The 18,641-nt window shown below is 46.3% G+C and overlaps 1 long non-coding RNA gene across 1 annotated transcript in view; it reads right to left on the bottom strand.

Moving 5' to 3' along the window:
• Window positions 1-14,623: 14,623 nt before the first annotated feature.
• The window catches only part of LOC114486294 (uncharacterized), a 66,996-nt gene continuing 62,978 nt past the window's right edge, over window positions 14,624-18,641 (bottom strand). Inside the window, exon 3 of the long non-coding RNA XR_003679789.1 lies at window positions 14,624-14,912. This is a non-coding gene — a long non-coding RNA (uncharacterized lncRNA). The remainder of the gene's footprint in view (window positions 14,913-18,641) is intronic.

Below are 18,641 nucleotides of genomic sequence, written 5' to 3'. Positions count from 1 at the left end.
AAGTCATGAAAGCTATTTAACTTCCCTATAATAAACCCTCAAGTTAGATTATGCATCCCACTAATTATATGGCTGAGATAGTGATCTGGCAGCGACCTGACAGCTCAGGGGACTTCCTAGGTAACAGCTGCCCGCTCAGATGCCTTCACCTGGTGATTCAGCAGCAGTAGCCTGGTGTGTCAGCGCCTTATCTTTCTTGGAAATAGGAGGTACCATGTCACCCCGAGATAAGGAGGAACAATTTGTAGACTCTGACTCGGTGGCCTTGGTTAACTTCAGGTCATGAGTAAACAGACAGAGGGAAACAACCTCAGACAACCATGAGCGAGATATTTACATAGGAAATTACCCAAAGTAGCCAATCGAAAATCCAAAGCAATTTGTTCTGGGTGAGTAGACAGACAGGCAGTGGCAAATAGACTCATATGAATTCCAAAATTCTTTGAGGTTAAATCAGCCCTTAGAATCATGTGCATCCCAAACAGATGTTTCATCTTTCCCTGCCCAAGCCCCATAGGATGTTCCAAGTTTAAAGGACTATATGCAGAAGTGAATTTGGGAAGTGTTCTGTACTTTAATCGCTCTCTGTGAAGTTTGTAAAGCCCCATTATCATATTAAAGACTTTGAGAAATCCTACTGGAAAGACACCCATTCGACTCCTTGGGGGGACGCAGTAGAACACGTTTTGAACTACTGACAGATTTCAACCCATTTATGCTGCAGAATTTGAGGCTGAGGCCCAGAGTAATTAGATGCTCTTTCAAAGGTCACAAAGAAAGTGACCTTGAGTGACTCAGCTGTGGTCTTCAGATTCCAAACACATTGCTCCTTCCATGTTTTCATCTTCCCATTAATTAGTTTATTAGTAAACATTTGAGTGCTACCATACAGTGATGTGGGAATATAAAAATCAATAAGGCAGGGCTTCCCTGGTGGCGCAGTGGTTGAGAGTCCGCCTGACGAGGCAGGGGACGCGGGTTCGTGCCCCGGTCCGGGAGGATCCCACGTGCCGCGGAGCGGCTGGGCCCGTGAGCCATGGCCGCTGGGCCTGTGCGTCCGGAGCCTGTGCTCCGCAACGGGAGAGGCCACAACAGTGAGAGGCCCGCGTACCGCAAAAACAAAACAAAATGAAACAATCAATAAGGCAGGCCTTGCCTTGTGTGTAATTTACTGTTTCCAGAGTGTATGAGCAACAGAAAACAAATGATGGAGAGGTTATGGGGATAGGAAGGGAGGGAGAGAACGGCTGACTTTGGGATGGATAGAGAACCTGTCAGTCTGGAGGTTTCATATTCGGTCACTGCTGTTGTAGTGAGTCCCATCATCAGGACCCATCATCCCTGCTGCCCACAGCCCCTGCTGAGGGTAGGGTGGCCAGAGCCCTGCGGACTGAGCTGCCAGGAGGCTGTCCACTAACCTGGCAAAGCTGACTGGAGCAGGGGTACCAGCCCACAAGCCTGCCAGACACTCATAATATGCCTGTTCCCCCAAAATGGGATGATCAATCTGATTCCTTCAAAATTTGAAGTGGAGGCTACAGAGACGAGGCAGTGATCAGGGAAGCTGAAGATGAAAGAACATCTCAGGAGAGTACGGTAGGGAGTCTCCTGAGGGGTCCCCTGCAGGCCAGGGAGATGAGGAAGCGAGCTGCCTTAGAGAGCAGAAGCTGGGAGGCTGGGGGCAGGGGGTGGGGGGGTGTGGGCAGGGCAGTGCAGCAGAGAAGGAGAGGTGAGCACGGGTTCCAATCCATACCCTCCTGGCCACAGCTGCTCCTGATCTGGTTCCGGGGATGCCTGGCTGCATCAGCTCTGCGTGCTGCATTTCCAGGAGGCCCCGTGGCCCTTGCTGCCCCCATCCACCCTACTAGTCTTGGTTAGTAAAAGTGCCTAACTCCCTTTTTTTAAATTGTGGTAAAATACAGTTAACATACAATTTACCATTTCGAGTGTACAGTTCAGAATTTAGGTACATTCACATTGCTATGCAACCATCACCACTATTCATCTCCGGAGCTTTTTTTTAATCTTCCAAATCTGAAATTCTGTACCCATTAAACAATAACTCCTCATTCCCTCCCCTCCTCCCAGCTCCTGGCAATCTGCTTTCTGTTTCTAGGAATTTAACTACTCTAGGTACCTCATACAAGAATTGCCCTTTCATGTGCAAATAGAGATGATCATACTGAGCAAAGTAAGTCAGAAAGAGAAAGACAAATACCATAGGATATCACTTATATGTGGAATCTAAAATATGGCACAAATGAACTTATCTACAAAACAGAAGAGATTCACAGACGTAGAGAACAGACTTGTGGTTGCCAAGGGAGGTGGGTGGGGGAGGGAAGGACTGAGAGTTTGGGGTTAGCAAATGCAAACTATTACATATAGAATGGATAGACAACAAGGTCCTATTGTATAGCACAGGGAACTATATTCAATATCCTGTGATAAACCACAATGGAAAGGAACGTAAAAACAAATGTCTAAATGTGTATAACTGAGTCACTTTGCTGTACAGCAGAGACTGGCACAACATTGTAAATCAACTGTACTTCAGTTTAAAAAAATTTAAAAAAGGAATTGCCCTTCTGTGACATTTCATTTAGCATAATTGTCCTTTTATGACTGACATTTCAAGAATATATATATGTATAACGGAGTCACTTTGCTATGCAGAAGAAATTAACACAACATTGTAAATAAACTATACTTCAATAAAATTTTTTTAAAATATGACTGACATTTCATTAGCTAATGTCCTCAAGATTCATCCATGTTGCACTGTGGGTCAGAACTTCCTGTTTAAGGCTGAATAATATTCCACTGTATGTAAGTATCACAGTTTGCTTATCCATTCATCCATTGATGGACACTTGGATTGCTTCCATTTTTGGCTATTTGAATAATGCTTCTGTGAAATAGGTGTCAAATATCTCTTCGGAATCCTGTTTTCAATTCTTTTGAGTGTCAAGACACCTGTGGGGTGGGCAGGAAGAAACAGGGGCTGCTAGGGCTCAGATGGTGAGCATTCCACTGTGGCCCGAGAAGGTGGGGTGATGAGGGACTTACCCTGGCACATAGCTTTGTGTGTGCTACTCTCCTGCCCTATACCATCGGGAGCCTCTCTCTAGGCAGAGATGGAAGATCAGTCTGAGGCACAATTTCCAGGCACTCTTGCTTTCCCCTTCTGTCTCCATGCTTTTCAAACAGGGTTTCTAGAATGTAAGCTCCACGAAGGCAGTGATTGGCCTGTTCTGTTCACTCACCCATTTCTAGCACCTGCTGAGTGCCTGGCACAAAAGGCAGGTTCCTATGTTCTTCTGTCTGTCCTCTCCACAATTTTTTTTTTTTTTTTTTGGCGGTACGTGGGCCTCTCACTGTTGTGGTCTCTCCCGTTGCGGAGCACAGGCTCCGGACGCGCAGGCTCAGCAGCCATGGCTCACGGGCCCAGCCACCCCGCGGCATGTGGGATCCTCCCGGACCGGGGCACGAACCAGTGTCCTCTGCCTCGGCAGGCGGACTCTCAACCACTGCGCCACCAGGGAAGCCCCTCTCCATAAATTTTCACCCCCTTCGTTTTGTTTTTTATCAACCAAAGTTTATAGTTTACATTAGGGTTTACTCTTGGTATTGTACATTCTATGGGTTTTGACAAATGTATACTGACACATATTCACCATTATAGTATCATAGAGAGTAGTTTTGCTGCCCTAGATATCCTCTGTTCTCCAAGTATTCATCCCTCCCTCCCCTCAACCCCTGGCAACCACTGATCTTTTTTACTGTCACTATAGTTTTGTCTCTTCCAGAAGGTCATATGGTTAAAATCATACAGTACCTTGCCTTTTCAGATTGGCTTCTTTCACAAAGTAATATCCATTTGAGATTCCTCCATGCCTTTTCATGGCTTGATAGCTCATTTCTTTGTAGTGCTGAATAATATTCTATTGTCTCGATATATCACAGCTTATCCATTTGCCTACTGAAGAACATCTTGGTTTCTTCAATTTTTGGTAATTATGAATAAAGCTGATATAAGCATTTGTATGCAGGTATTTGTATGGACATAGGTTTTCAACACCTTTGAGTAAATACCAAGGAGTGTGACTGCTGGATTGTATGGTAAGTGTGTTTACTTTTTTTTTTTTTTTTTGCGGTACGCGGGCCTCTCACTGTTGTGGCCTCTCCCGTTGCGGAGCACAGGCTCCGGACGCGCAGGCTCGGCGGCCACGGCTCACGGGCCCAGCCGCTCCGCGGCATGTGGGATCTTCCCGGACCGGGGCACGAACCCGTGTCCCCTGCATCGGCAGGCGGACTCTCAACCACTGCGCCACCAGGGAAGCCCAAGTGTGTTTACTTTTGCAAGAAACTGCCACACTCTCTTCCCAAATGGCTGCACCATTTTGCATTCCCACCAGCAAAGAATGAGAGTTCCTGATGCTCCACATCCTCACCAGCATTTGGTGTTGTCTGGTGTTTTGGATTTTGGCCAGTCTAATAGGTTTGTGATGGGATCTTAACTGTTGTTTTAATTTGCAATTTCCTAATGACATATGATGTTGAACATCTTTTCATATGTTCATTTGCCATCTGTATATATTCTTTGGTGAGCTATCTGTTCAAGTATTTGCTCATTTTTAAATTGGATTATTTGTTTTCTTATTGTTGAGGTTTAAGACTTCTTTGTATATTTTGGATAAAGGTCCTTTATCAGATATGTGTTTTGCAAACAGTTTCTCCCAAGCCAAGAGTGTGGCTTGTCTTCTCATTGCATTGACCCCCTTAGTTTTAAAACAGCAATGAAACCAACAGAAATCCCCTTATATGTGGGGAATCTTAACCAGTGGTGCTCATCACAGTCACCTGATGCAGACTTTCAACATTTTTCTAGGTTTGGACCCCACCTCTGAGATTCCTGTTCTATAGATTTGAAGTGAGACTCAGGAATCTGTTCTTTTAAAAAGCCCTCCTGGTGATTATGATGGTCAGCTCCATTAGGAACCATGACATTAAACACAGAATTTCAGACACCCTCAGCGATGGGAAGATGGTCCCATCAGGACACCTTGCAGGGTGCTGCCTATGCGGCCCTCCTACCTGCCCCGTTCCACAGCGCCATCTGAAGCCCAGGTGCAACTCAGACCTCTATAATTCCTTGCTAATTGGACATCTCCACCTGCCATCTCAAGATCACTTCCCTAAGCCAAACCCATGATTGTCCCCCTGCCCACCTGCAAACCAGCTCCACATCTGACCTTCTGACCTTGGAAGATGGCAATTCGAATCTTCCAGCTGCTCAGGTCAAAACTCTTGAAGTCACATCTACTTCTCTCTCAGACACATCTAATCTATCAGCAATGCCTGGTGGCTTGGCCTTTAAAATAAAACCAGGATCTGATGACTTTCAACCCCTCTGCTGACCCCACTAAAGCAGGTCTCCCTGCTTCTGCCCTTGCCCCTTCCAGTCTGTTCTCCACCCTAAGCCAGAGTCAACTATAGAAACGGAGGTCTGAGCACGTCCTCCTCTGCTCACAACCCTCCACTGGCTCCCATCTCACTCAGAGTAAAAGCCAAAGTTCTTACAACGGCCTGTAAGTTTCCTCACAGTGCTTCTTGCCCTCACATCACCCCTGCAGCTCTCTTACCTGCTATTCTTCCTGGTCCTTCCAGCCACACGGGACTTTGAAGTCCCTCGAACATGCCAGAAATATCCCACCCCAGGGCCTTCGCGTTGCTGTTCACTCCTTCTGGAATGCTTTCCCCCCAGGGAGCCACTGGGCTGGTTTCCCCAGGCCCTGCAGACCTTCACAAGCCACCTGTCTAAAATTTCAAGCTGCCCGCCCCCTTTGCCAGGGCCGCTATCTTTATTTTTCTCTAGAGGACTTAGCCCTGGTTTATTACCTGCTGTCTTGCTTATTTCTGTCTGGCTCCTCCTCCTAGATGCCAGAGCCATCAGGCAGGGCTGCCATTCTATTCTGTCCACTGCGGAGCCCAGGAGCTTAGAAAAAGGCCTGGTGCACAGTGGTCCTCCGCACTCCTCTCTTCGTGATGTCCTATCCGTCTCCCACGGCCTGAGGCCCCTCTGTCTTTTTAACTCTCTCCCATCTGCATCTCCCCTATTTGGTGTCCACTCCCTGGAACTATTGCTAGGAGCTGGGGGCCTTCTCCCATCTGATGCATCTTTTTTCTTTTTTTTTTTTGGCTCGTGGGATCTTAGCTCCCCGACCAGGGATTGAACCCTGGCCACAGCAGTGAAAGCGCTGAGTCCTAATCACTGGACCACCAGGGAATTCCCTGATGCGTCTTTTCAGCTGCCAAAGGCTTCTTTCTAACAGGCAGGTCTATGGCAATCCTTCTATGACACCCCTTAACTTTCAGAACAGGGTTCAGACTCCCTGGCTTCAAACCCAAGGTCCCTGCTGCTACGGTCTTGTCTGCTTCTGCAGCCTCATCTGGCCCCTGCCCACGTCCTCGCATCTTCAACTCTGTAGGCGGGTTTTTTTCTCCTGCCTTTGCACGTGTTCCTTCTGCCTGGCAGTGCATTCCTCACTCCCTGAGCCCCAGCCCCTCCTACTCTACATCCAGCAAGCCCCTACTTAGCCTTCCTATTCTAGCTGATGGAACCTTCTAGGCCTTCTAAGAACCCCAGTCATATCGACAACCCCTTCCATGGGCCCCCTAACCCCTGCTGAGTATACTTCAGCAGCCCCGCTCTGTATAGCAACTAGTTATTTGTGTGTCTGTTTCCATCATTAGTCCATTCAAGTTCTCTGCATGCCTGGTTTCTTACACTGGCTCTGGCACTGAATAGTGCTATATATACTTCACATGTTTCCTAGAAGAATAAGTCTCCAGAAATGCAAAAACATGGCCTGAGTCTGCAGTAATGCTTCAAAAGTCCGTGGCACTTTTGCCAGCTAATGAACTCACTATTCATTAGTACCAAGAATGTTCCAGAATGCATCATTGTAAGTGTGCCTAAAAACTAGGACAGAGGAGATAGCTGACCTGTCAGGGGTACCTGTGTAGCTCAAACTGGACTGGCTAAACAGTCTCTCCATATTTTTACTACTCCTGTGTGTGTATGTATATGTAAATATATTAAAATATATACATTTACATGTAAGTATGCTATATACACATGTATCTATATGTGATTGAAGATCCTGGAAATAGTCTCTGGGGCATGGCTGGCTCACTACCCTATAACAGCCTTTCACATCTGGTTGAGATTCCTGCATTCAGGCCAGTGAAGGAATAAACCCTCAAAACTAACGGTCATTTCCCCCCCAGAGTCTCTAGAACTGAAGTCTTTACTCAGATGTATGTTTCTAATTGGTAGGGCCTCACTACAAAATTTCTTTCGCGTTAATTTGGGTCCACTTTATCCTGTAATCATGGAAGCCCCCAGACTAATATTCACATGAAAAGTTCTGATATGTTGAAGACAATAATTACATCTATGACATTAGCTATTTTTAACTTTTCCAAAATAGTCCATGTGATGCTGACTAATGATTTAACATCTATGAGCATGTTGTTCATTCATTCATTTTCATTTAGGGGCTCTGCCAGTCATTCAGCCAATAATGCTCACTGGGTGTTTACTAGGTCAGGGAAACATATGATGTCCAAGTAAACACGTAAATGAAATGTTTAAATGATACATGCTGTGACTAAAATAAAACGTGCCGATGACACAGAGTGCTGGGACGAGGGCCTGCTGCAAATCAGATGAACAAGAGCACGTTTCTGCAGAGGTGACATTTGAAATGAAAGCTGATGACGAGAGGAGCCAGCCATGCAAGGATCGGAGGGAAGGAGGAGAGAGCAAAGCAGTGGGGACACACGGTGGGACACGGTCCTTGCCAACCTGGAGGACGCAGGCCTGATCGCCACTCCTCCTCCTCTGGCAGCCTGGCCAGGTGCCTTCCCCTCCCCCCCCCCATCCCCCACCCTGAGATCCTTTGTTGGTGCAGCCGTCTGCGTGTCACGCAAGACACAGCTCCTGGAGCCGGCCCAGAGTTGGCTCGCCCTTTCACCTTGTATCTATTCACAGCGTTTGGCAAACAGGTGAAGGTCAGTAAATGCTTGTGGCATTGTTGAATAACAATTTGACCACAGAGCAGATAATGGCCAGTTATATGATAGAGGTCACAGGGCTGTGATGGAAAAATGAATTTCCAGAACCAGAAGAAACGTGTCTTTTAATTTGGGGATTATCTATAAATGATTCTCAGGGGGAAGAAACACATGCAGTAACTATCAGGAAGGATTTAGATCGTAAAGTCGTGAAGGGGAAAAGTGAGTGATTTGGAGCATTGCTGAAAATGGAATTTTATGTCTTTGCTGCTAATTCCATCAGCCTCAGTTCTGGAAACCATCACCAGCCCCAGCGAGAAGGGCTCCATGCACTGGGCACGGTGAGGCTGCAGAGCCTTCTACACTTTTGAGCACGGCCAGAGTCCATCACAACGTTCCTGTTGGCAGATGAGATAGAACAGCCAGGTGTGTGACTCAGCCGGTGGGGACCCGATATGCCCACAGGTGCATAGCCAGTGTCCAAGGAGCAGACACACCCGAAACACCCCGAACCCTGACCAGTTGTGCGATTTGTCTCTGATGACCCCGGCACCTAAAAATAGTACTAGAAATATAATTTGATAACTCCCGATCTAAAACCCCACTAATTGGCTCATCTAGGGAGTCATTTTTGTGTCAACAGCAAATACCTTTGTGGCATTTCTAGAAGGTGGAGCCCGAGGGGTGTGACTCAGACATGCTACTGAAAACCTTTGGTTAAAAGTAATAATAGGTGACATCTGTGGAGTGCTGACTATGTGCCAGGTGGGGAGCCAAGGGCCTTACCTTACTTAATTCTCTCAGCAAACCTATGAGGCAGGCATTGTTACAGGCATCTCCTTTTACAGAACAGGCAAAATGAAGCTCAGAGAGGTTAAAAAGCTGGCCATGATCTCTCAGCAATGGGAGGCATTTGTCCTCTGGCCAAGAAGTCGGTATCTCTACAGCAAGGGTCCATTCTCTTATCAGGATTGGTACTATTCTAATCCTATTTGCAAGAGTGAAACAACATGGCATATATTTATATGGCAATAATATTAACCTTTAGAGCTCCTTGCTGAAATTGAGGCACTGGTTTGAATCCTAAGGTGGGAGATTCCAGATCTTGTGCTTTAGAAATAAAATCAACCATGTCTGTATTGAGTACCTGCTGTGATAATAATAACAACCACTAAGGGTGAGCACTCACTAGGTGGCAGAAATGGGATTCAAATCCAGGGAATCCGACACTTTTAAACAAATTATTGGGGCTTCCCTGGTGGCACAGTGGTTAAGAATCCACCTGCCAATGCAGGGGACACAGGTTCGAGCCCTGGTCCCGGGAGACCCCACATGCCGCAGAGCAACTAAGCCCGTGCGCCACAACTATTGAGCCTGCGCTCTAGAGCCCGTGAGCCACAACTACTGAGCCCGCATGCTGCAACTACTGAGGCCCCCGCACCTAGAGCCCATGCTCTGCAGCAAGAGAAGCCAACGCAATAAGAAGCCTGCGCACCACAGCGAAGAGTAGCCTCCACTCGCCGCTACTAGAGAAAACATGCGCAGCAAAGACCCAACGCAGTCAAAAGTAAATAAATAAATAAATAACAAAAAAACCCAAATTATTGAATAATTTAAGAACATTTTCAGCTTTGATTTTTAGTATTAATGGATAAAACCCAGGAAAACTCTTTAGGATCTTCCATACTTTTTAATGGTATCAGTGTCCTGGGAGCAGAAGACTTAAGACGGGCTGCACTAAGCAGGATCACCTCCCTGATGGGGTTGGGCCCTGTGCACGGCCGCAGCCCAGCCTTCTTCCTGCCGTGGATGCAGTGACAACAATAGCTTACCTCTGCCAAGCCTCGTCTCACCCCCGTCCTAGGCTGGGAATCCTCAGCGGGCATCTTGGCTCCACATGGCAGGGAAGCTGAGAGGGGCCCAGCTCTGCTGGATGGTCCACAGAAGTCCTTTCCATCATGGGTTGAGCATCATGCTCTGTTCTTATCGAACCCTTTCCTCCCAGTGGCTCTGAACAGAATGGCACAGCCTCAAATTTATGAGTCTTATTCCAGTGATGAGGCCACACTCTCCTTTCAAGGTCTCTCTGTGGAAGGACTATGTGGAAATTAGCAAGTTCACTGTCACTGGAGATTTTCAAACAGAGGCAGGACAAGAGCTCGTTGGGGGGCTGTGGAGGGGATTTGGCAGCAGAAAGGACATGCACGTCCTCTGCGATCCCTCCCATATAAAGGCTGACGGCTCACAAAGGCAAGCGCCATCACTGTTGATGAAACCAGCCAGCTGATGCTGCTTTTAGACCCGGGGAATTCTAGGAAGCGGTATTCACAAAGGGGCTTGCAGTAAGCCCAAATCCTGAAGCTTCTGCAGGCAGCCGCCTTGTCTGTGGGGATATTGCAGAGACCATGACATAAACCACAAAAAGTTAAGCCCAAGCCTTTTTTAAGCAGAGCCAGGCGAGTGGAGGGAGCATGAAACTCTGAGACAAGGGAAAGTAGATGATGGTGGATTCTTCGCAAGGCTGTGCCCGTTCTAGCTGTGCTGGGTCCTTTCTCTGTGCTCTCACTCCTCATTATTATTCATGAGGCCACGTGTTTACATCACACTTGCAGCATACAGTGTACTTCTGCCTGCCTTAGGTCATTAAGAACTTTGTGATGGACAAGTGGAGGCTCCGTTGTGCTAAATGACTTGCCCTGGGGCAGAGTTTCCAGCAGAGCCTAAATTCGAGCCACGCTCTCCCGGCTATGAACTCGGTCCACTACAAGGCAGCCAGCTCTGAGTCCTGCAGAGGCAGGGAGGGCGCAGCGCCCTGTGAACCCAGTGAACAGCCCCAGTGAGGGAACAGATGTTCTCTTTGCCTTGGTCCAGGCAAGAAACCTCATAGACCCCCAGGTCGCAGACTCTGGGTATCCCATTATAACCCAGCAACCCTGACCCCAGACCCAGGGACAACATTGGAAGGCCAATGGCCGGAGAGGAGGAACCAGCAAGGGGCATCCAGACAAAGAAAAGAGAGAGGGAAGGAAGGAACTCATGTTGTTGAGGCCTCTGTATTGGCAGACATTATTATTGTCTTAGACATACATGAAGAAAAGTGTACAGATCGTAAGTGTATAGCTTGATGAATTTTCACAAAAACAACACACCCATGTACCCAGCACTGAGGTCAAGTAGCAGAACACTGCCAGCACCCCCAGAAGTGTCCCTTGTGCCCCCTTCTAGGCACCACACCCAAAAGGTGACCCGTACTCTGACCTCCAGCGGCAGGCACTGGCTTTGAGTGTTTTGAAGTTTACATATATGGACACACAATAGGTACTTCTTGGTGTTGGACTTCTCTTACTCTCAACACCAGTGGTGAGATTCATCCTTATTCCTGTGTGTAGTTTGTTTGTTCTCGTTGCTATACAGTAAGTACTCCACTGTATGACTATACCATGATTTATTTACCATTCACTGTTGGGGGACATTTGGGTGGTTTCCAGCGTTTGGCTATGGTGAATAGTGCTGTGAACATGTGGACATTCTTGTGAATGTCTTTTGGTACCTATATGCACTCCTTTCGCCTGGGTTTATAACTAGAAGTGGAATTGCTGTTACATGACTTATGTCTGTTTAACTTTATAAGAAACTACCAAATAGTTTCCCACCATGGATGTACTGATTTCCACTCCCACCTGCAGTGTATGGGTGTTCCGGTTTCTCCATAACCTTGCCAAAACTTGGTATGATTGCACCAGGCACTCTGGATGTGTCCTTTGGAGGCAGTCTGGGTGGTGGTTAAGAGTTTAGACTCTGGAGTCAGACAACCTGGGTTCTTAACCGGACTTCACCCTTTTACTAGCTGTGTGACTTTGGCTGACTTCCCTAACCACTCTGTGCCTCAGCTTTCTCACCTGTTAAATGGGAATAATATCAATAACAATTGTCTCATCCTCTTAAGGTTGTTGTGCATTTATCACAACGCCTGTCACATGGTTGTCACTCTACAAATGTTAGTTCGCACAGTAATTTCAAGTGGGCACCAGGAGGTCTTCATAGTAGTCTTTAGGGGGCCCCTGGAAAGCCCCTCCCCCTCAGCCTCCTTCATGGCCCATAGCCAGGGTCCCCATGGATAGGGTACCAGATGGTGCTTGTGTCTGTGCTAGATGCCCAGGGAGGGGGAATTCCCACACCTGAGGAGTGAACCAGCTATGAATCAACTGAATGTGAAGAAGAATGGGGAGGGGTGCGGGCATGTCCAGGGTGGTAGAGGGTGGGTAGGGGGCAGGTTTCTCATCTCAAAGCATTTCCCAAAGAAGAAGGGCTCAAAGGGATTCTACGGCTTGTACTGAAAGCTGCATTTTGGCCTCTCTTCTCATAACTTTCCCAGCTCCTCCCCCCCACACACAGTTACCTCATTTCTTTGGAAGAGCTTGTGGTTATTTAGAAGGTAAAAAGAGGGGTAAACATCTAAAATATTCAGAATAATGTGGAGAAATTGAAATGGAGCAACAATTGGTCTGATGGGCTTGTAAGTAAATGAAAGCCTAATCAATATTTCTTTTAATTTATTTTTTAGAAATGATTGTTTCCTACCCCCATTTAGTTTTGTCTTTTAATTCTTGCCAGGATAGAAGTTCTTCCATTTTTAGACCAAGCATTGTTGTGAATCATGCTACATTAAAAATGAAAATTTGCACTCATGGCCACTAACAGTGCAAGGAAATAGAAACACAATCCTCTATTAAGACTGCATGAGACTAACAGGGCCCTGAAGAAAACTTTTTAAAGAAAACTACTCCTGCCATTTTTGGGGGCCAAAATACACACTAAAGTTTCCCTTCTTGGAGTCGCGACTAACTGAAATAGAAGTGGCTTCTGTGGAAAGGACATGGTATGACAGGAATCACTGAGTTCAGTGGGGGGAGACCTGAGAAAATCCCTTAGGCCCTCGGAGCCACCGTTTCCTCATCTGTGTTGGGGTAGATTTGACCAGCAGGTCGCAAACAATTGTTTCTAGCTCCACCATTTGGAGATCGTAAAAGCAACTTGGCCACTGGAGAATACCTGCCTAATTTTCTCTCCTAAATTTCTTTCAACACTGTCCATCTTGGCCCATTTTCCCCTGAATCCAGCATCAGAATACCCCACTGCCTCACTAGGCTTCCCTCTTTGCTGTTCCACCAAGGGAGAGGTTGACTCCTAAAATGCTGAGTGACTCTCTGGCAGATCCCAGCAGGACAATGACAGAGGCCTGGGCCCCACCCCATCCCCAAATCCATCCCTAAAAAGCTGATGCCCTTCTCTTGAGACTCTTTCTTTTCAACTCTAAAACTAAAATTCCGAGGTGGAAAACACTTCTTTTCAAAATTTTAATAATAAAATAAAATCTAGTCTAGAGACCAGTCCTTCTGCACCTCTTATTTCCAGGGGAGAAACCAGATACCCAGGTGGGGAAAGCAGTTTCCCCCAAGGTCATGCAACTGTTCGTGACAGAGCCAGGACTAAACTCCAGGTTTTCCTGTCAACATGATGGTGTGTTCATTAACCAGAGAAGGGAAAGGACTGAACATTTCTGAGGACCTGTTATGTGCCATGAATCCCGAATGACCTGGGAAGATTGATAGATATCATTGCACCCATTCTACAGATGAGGAAACCAAGGCTCAGAATAACTTCACCAAATTATTCTTGGTGGCAGGAGAAAGCAAAATTTTCCTACTTCCAAAATCTTGTTTTACCCCCCTGTGCTTTCACTTTTAGTTTGAAAGAAGAATTTTTCCTCTGGAACTTTTCTTAGTAAGAAAACTTAAACATTTTAAAAAAATGGATCTTGGTCTAGAGGTGAGATCTTAAGGGGACCCGAATGTGAGGTAAATCGTTTAGTGTTAGACAAGATGAATAATTTGTTGTTTGGGGGGACAGGAGGGTGGAACCAGAGAGCTGACAAAAGGCCACATATGGGTCTCAACATGACCCCTCTTGAGACCCCAGAAAATTTAACACATCTCTTCAACTCATGAAATGCTTGAGTGTGGGGAGATTTCTTAATGGAAAATGGTGAAGGACAGACAGAACCAAGATGAGTCGTGTGTGGGAGTGTGAGACTAAGGAGAAAACCCCAGAGAAATCACAGGGAGAGCGCAGCTCCCCCAAAGCCAGGGTGTTAATTAGGTTTCAGGTCAAATTTTCCAAGGAATTGGGGCAGGAGGTGGGCAACCAGCTGACATCTGATTCCCATGGTCTGAGGCTGGTGATGCCAATGAAAACTGTCACCTAGGCCAACTGCCACCTCTAACCTTGACTCTTGGGGGGACCTTTTCTCTTGCCTAGTGAGTTACAGCTTCATTGCAGGGGGTCTCACAGACCCCCATGAACACACACACACACACACACACACACACACACACACACACACAGCATCAAGCATACCCCCAAGGGGCACGTCCCCTGAATTTCCTTGCCAGCAGTAGGGTTTTTGCAGGATGTCACGTGTCCATTAGCTTTAGATTTCATTTAAAGCACCAGCTCACAACTCTGACTCCAAGAATATTTATTGGGTGCAGCGACATGAAATGCAGAGACAAATGTGTCTGGTGGCTGCTGGGGGGGAATTGCTGTCGGGTGGGGCAGGAGACCCAGGGACAAAGCGCAATCCTGTGGCTACAGAGCAGCCTGCCCTGGGCAGAGTGACAGCACGAGGGTGCGGGGGCTCACTGTGCTTGGGGGCGTCAGGGAAAGCCCCACAGAGGCTGTGATGGGAGCGAAGGACAAGGCAGGATCATCCAGATGGGAAAATCCAGACTTTGGTTTAAATGTAGATGTAGTTTGGAGGGCAGAGTCAGCTATAAAAACAGAAAGACAACCAACCTGGGTCAGAGAAGGACATAACTGATTCTCAAGATAACTGGCGACAGGGCTTCTTCTCCCCACAGCAACATCATTTTAATTAGTGTTGTTTTAACTTATCCTTAGCGTTAATGGCTTACAGCCACCCATTCCCCAGGCAGCATCCTGGCAACCCCAAATATCTGATCTAATTTTATCCCTGAGAAATTTGGATTTAGAAGAAAATGTGCAGAAGCCTCGCTTGGGAGGAGGCTGGAGGAAAACAGTAAATCCAGCCCCTGGAGAGCACACGGGGTGGAAGGAGAGACTGGGGGAGGGTTTCCAGTGGGTGAGACCCACAGAAGGGCACAGTGTGTCTGAGTGACAGCATTTTATGCCACCGCCCAACTACTGTATTTACTCAGCTCTGGGAAGGGTGACACAAGTCTCTGGAATGTGTATCTTATTTTTGTCCTGCCTGCGTTTACGGCCATAAAACGAGGTCTCTCCCTTCAGAGCAGAAAGGACTAATTAGTCTGGTTGATCTGGGCAGGAACAGTGCCTGCATTTTCCTTGGGTTTGCACCTTTTCAGGCCATAAAAGGGTGCATCCCAGGAAGCCTCGATGGGTGTCCACAGTTATATGCCCCAGTGTGTGTGTCTGTGCAGACAGCTGTGTTCACAGCTGTACCAAGGGTACACAGGGACAGGTACAACCATGACACTATGACTCAGGCCTGACGATGGGTGGAAGAGGAGACAGCACATATTAATATAAAAATCAGCCCTCCCGGACTTCCCTGGTGGCGCAGTGGTGAAGAATCCACCGGCCAATGCAGGGAACATGGGTTCGAGCCCTGGTCCAGGAAGATCCCACATGCTGCGGAGCAACTAAGCCCGTGCACCACAACTACTGAGCCCGCGAGCCACAATTCCTGAGCCCTTGTGCCACCGCTACTGAAGCCCGTGCGCCTAGAGCCTGTGCTCCTCAACAAAGAGAAGTCACCGCAACGAGAAGCCCGTGCACCTCAACGAAGAGCAGCTCCCGCTCGCTGCAACTAGAGAAAAGCCTGCGCGCAGCAACGAAGACCCAAAGCAGCCAAAAATAAACAAGTTAAAGAAAAAAAACAGAGTTAAAAAAAAAATCAGCCCTCCCTCCTAGGCCAGCAGGATGCCAACCTTTGCCACTCCCTGCTGATACCAGGCTGTCCTGATGCTTGGCGATTTCTCCTCAGTAATCTAATGTTAACGCAAATTGACCTACAGGTTCAACGCGATCTCAATCAAAATCCCAGCAGAATTTAAAACGTCTGCTCTGTGAAAGACACCGACGCCATGAAGACAAGCCACAGACCGGGAGAAACTATCTGCAAAAGACAGATCTGATAGAAGACCGTTATCCAAAATATACAAAGATCAGTTAAAATCCAACAATAGAAAAGCAAACAACCCTATTTAATAATGGGCAAAAGACCTGAACAAACACCTCACCAAAGAAGATATACAATGGCAAATAAGCATACAAAAAGATGTTAAACATAACATACAAATTAAAAAGACCATGAGATATACTAAACACCTATTGAAGTGGCCAAAGTCTAAAACACCAAATGCTAGTGGAAACGCAATATGATACAGCCATTTTGGAAGACAGTTTGGTAGTTTCTTACAAAACTAAATACACTCTTACCATGTGATCAAGAAATTATGTTCCTTGATATTTATTCAAAGGAGTTGAAAATATATCCACACAAAAACTACACACAGATGTTTTGGGTAGCTTTATTCATAACTGCCAAAACTTGGAAGCAACCAAGATGTCCTTCAGTAGGTGAATGGATAAATAAACCGTGGTACATCCAGACAATGGAATATAATTCAGTGCTAAAAAGAAATAAGCTATCAAGCCATGAAAAGGCACAGAGGAACCTGAAATACGTATTGCTAAGTGAAAGATGCCAATCTGAAAATGTTACATACTATGTGATTCTAACTATCTGACATTCTGGAAAAAGCAAAACTGTGGAGGCAGTGAAAAGATCAGTGGTTGACAGGGGTTGTGGGGAGGGAGGGACGAATAGACGGGGCACGGAGGACTTTCAGGGCAGTGAAACCACTCTGTATGATACTATGATGATGAGTATGTGTCATTATACATTCATCCAAACCCACAGAACGTACAGTACCAAGAATGTAACATAAACTATGGACTTTGGGTAGTAATGATGTGTCAGTGCAGGTTCATCATTGCAGCTAATGTACCATCTGGAGGGGATGATGATGGTGGAGGCGGCTGTGCCTGTGGGGGCAGGGGGTGGACGGGAAATCTCTGTACCTTCCACTAAGCTCTTCTACGGACCTACAGCTGCTCTTAAAAACATCTATTAAGTATTCAAAGAAAGAAAGTACTATTCTTGCTCTTCTGACTTACAGATGCATCCGTTACATCTAAAGGTACCCAAATGGACATAGGGAGTTCTCTGGCTTGCAGAAGGGAGGAATCTGCTCCAAAAAACACAAACACAAAAACAAAAACTTAAAAACTGGGCAAAACTGTAAATAAGAAATGAAAACATGGTGAAAGCTGTCATTTCCCAGACTTTATAGGTGTTAATAATGTATTTTATCACATATTATCTAATGGAACATTTTCATATAGCATCACAATGCCAATTAAGTTGTGGCATCATTTTGAGACCAATCATTGAGAGTTTAAAGAGAAGGGAATTAAATAGTTGAGGTGTCAACATTATGAGCTCTTTAAAGGCCCCAAATTATTACAGCTTTGTGAACTAGAAATAAAAAGGCCACTGAAGCACCCTACAGGTTGTAATTTCTAATAAGGTAAATACTGATCACTACAATCCACATGAATGAAAAGCTCCTTGGGGGTCCCCCCACTCTGTTGTAAGAGTGAAAGGATTCTTGAGTCCAAAAAGTAAGAAAGCTACTTCGGATTACCCGCAGCAGTGACAGGTCCATTCCTTGCTATGACCTTATAAGGAGCCATTGTTGTGGAATTCCAGGCACCGACATAAGTCCTTGGCTTGGCCTAAGGTTTTCATCCTTCTAGCTCACGAGTCTGGCTTTTGGTCACTTGAGGGATTTTCACCAATATTAGCTTTTTTTCCTTCTTGAATTTTTGTCTATGAAAGAAAACTGTTTCTCTAATCACAATACTTCTGACACCAAATGTGTAGGTTTTCCACACCGAGCAATTCTCCAGTTATCTGTGAACACCAAGTGGGTGCCCTATAATTTTATTCAATTCTGATCCTAACTGCCCCATATTAGTGCAGACCCCACAGGTTAAGGGCTCGGTCTCACAAGACTGCCCGCCCCCTTCAGATGCCAATTGCAGGCAGTGAGTTCCCAGGCTCCCCCCGGACCTCTGTTTGACTTTGCTATGAATTGGGGGTTCCCAATGTGACCCCTGCCCTTTGACACACTCATGTAGCACAGATGTCAGCCAGGCCTTATAACTTCCTGTCCTTTGAGAGTTTTTCCCTGTGTAATTCCTGGCCACATTCCAAATCTCAATGGGAATCCTTGAAAGTCAGATATCTCACCAGGTCACCTCAGACTGTGATTTTCTGTTTGCAGTGAATCCTGGATCTTTCTCCCATCTTGCGTATTTTAGCCGTCCCTTTCTCACTATCCTGAATCCACCCAGAGAGACCCAGTTCCTTTATTTCCGCAAAGCAACACTCATCCAAGGCCATTACATTTCTTTTTTTTTTTTTTTTT

The sequence above is a fragment of the Physeter macrocephalus genome, chromosome 5 (assembly GCF_002837175.3).
Source record: "Physeter macrocephalus isolate SW-GA chromosome 5, ASM283717v5, whole genome shotgun sequence".
Classification (NCBI taxonomy): Eukaryota; Metazoa; Chordata; class Mammalia; order Artiodactyla; family Physeteridae; genus Physeter; species Physeter macrocephalus.
This window is presented reverse-complemented; position numbering and strand designations above follow the sequence as displayed.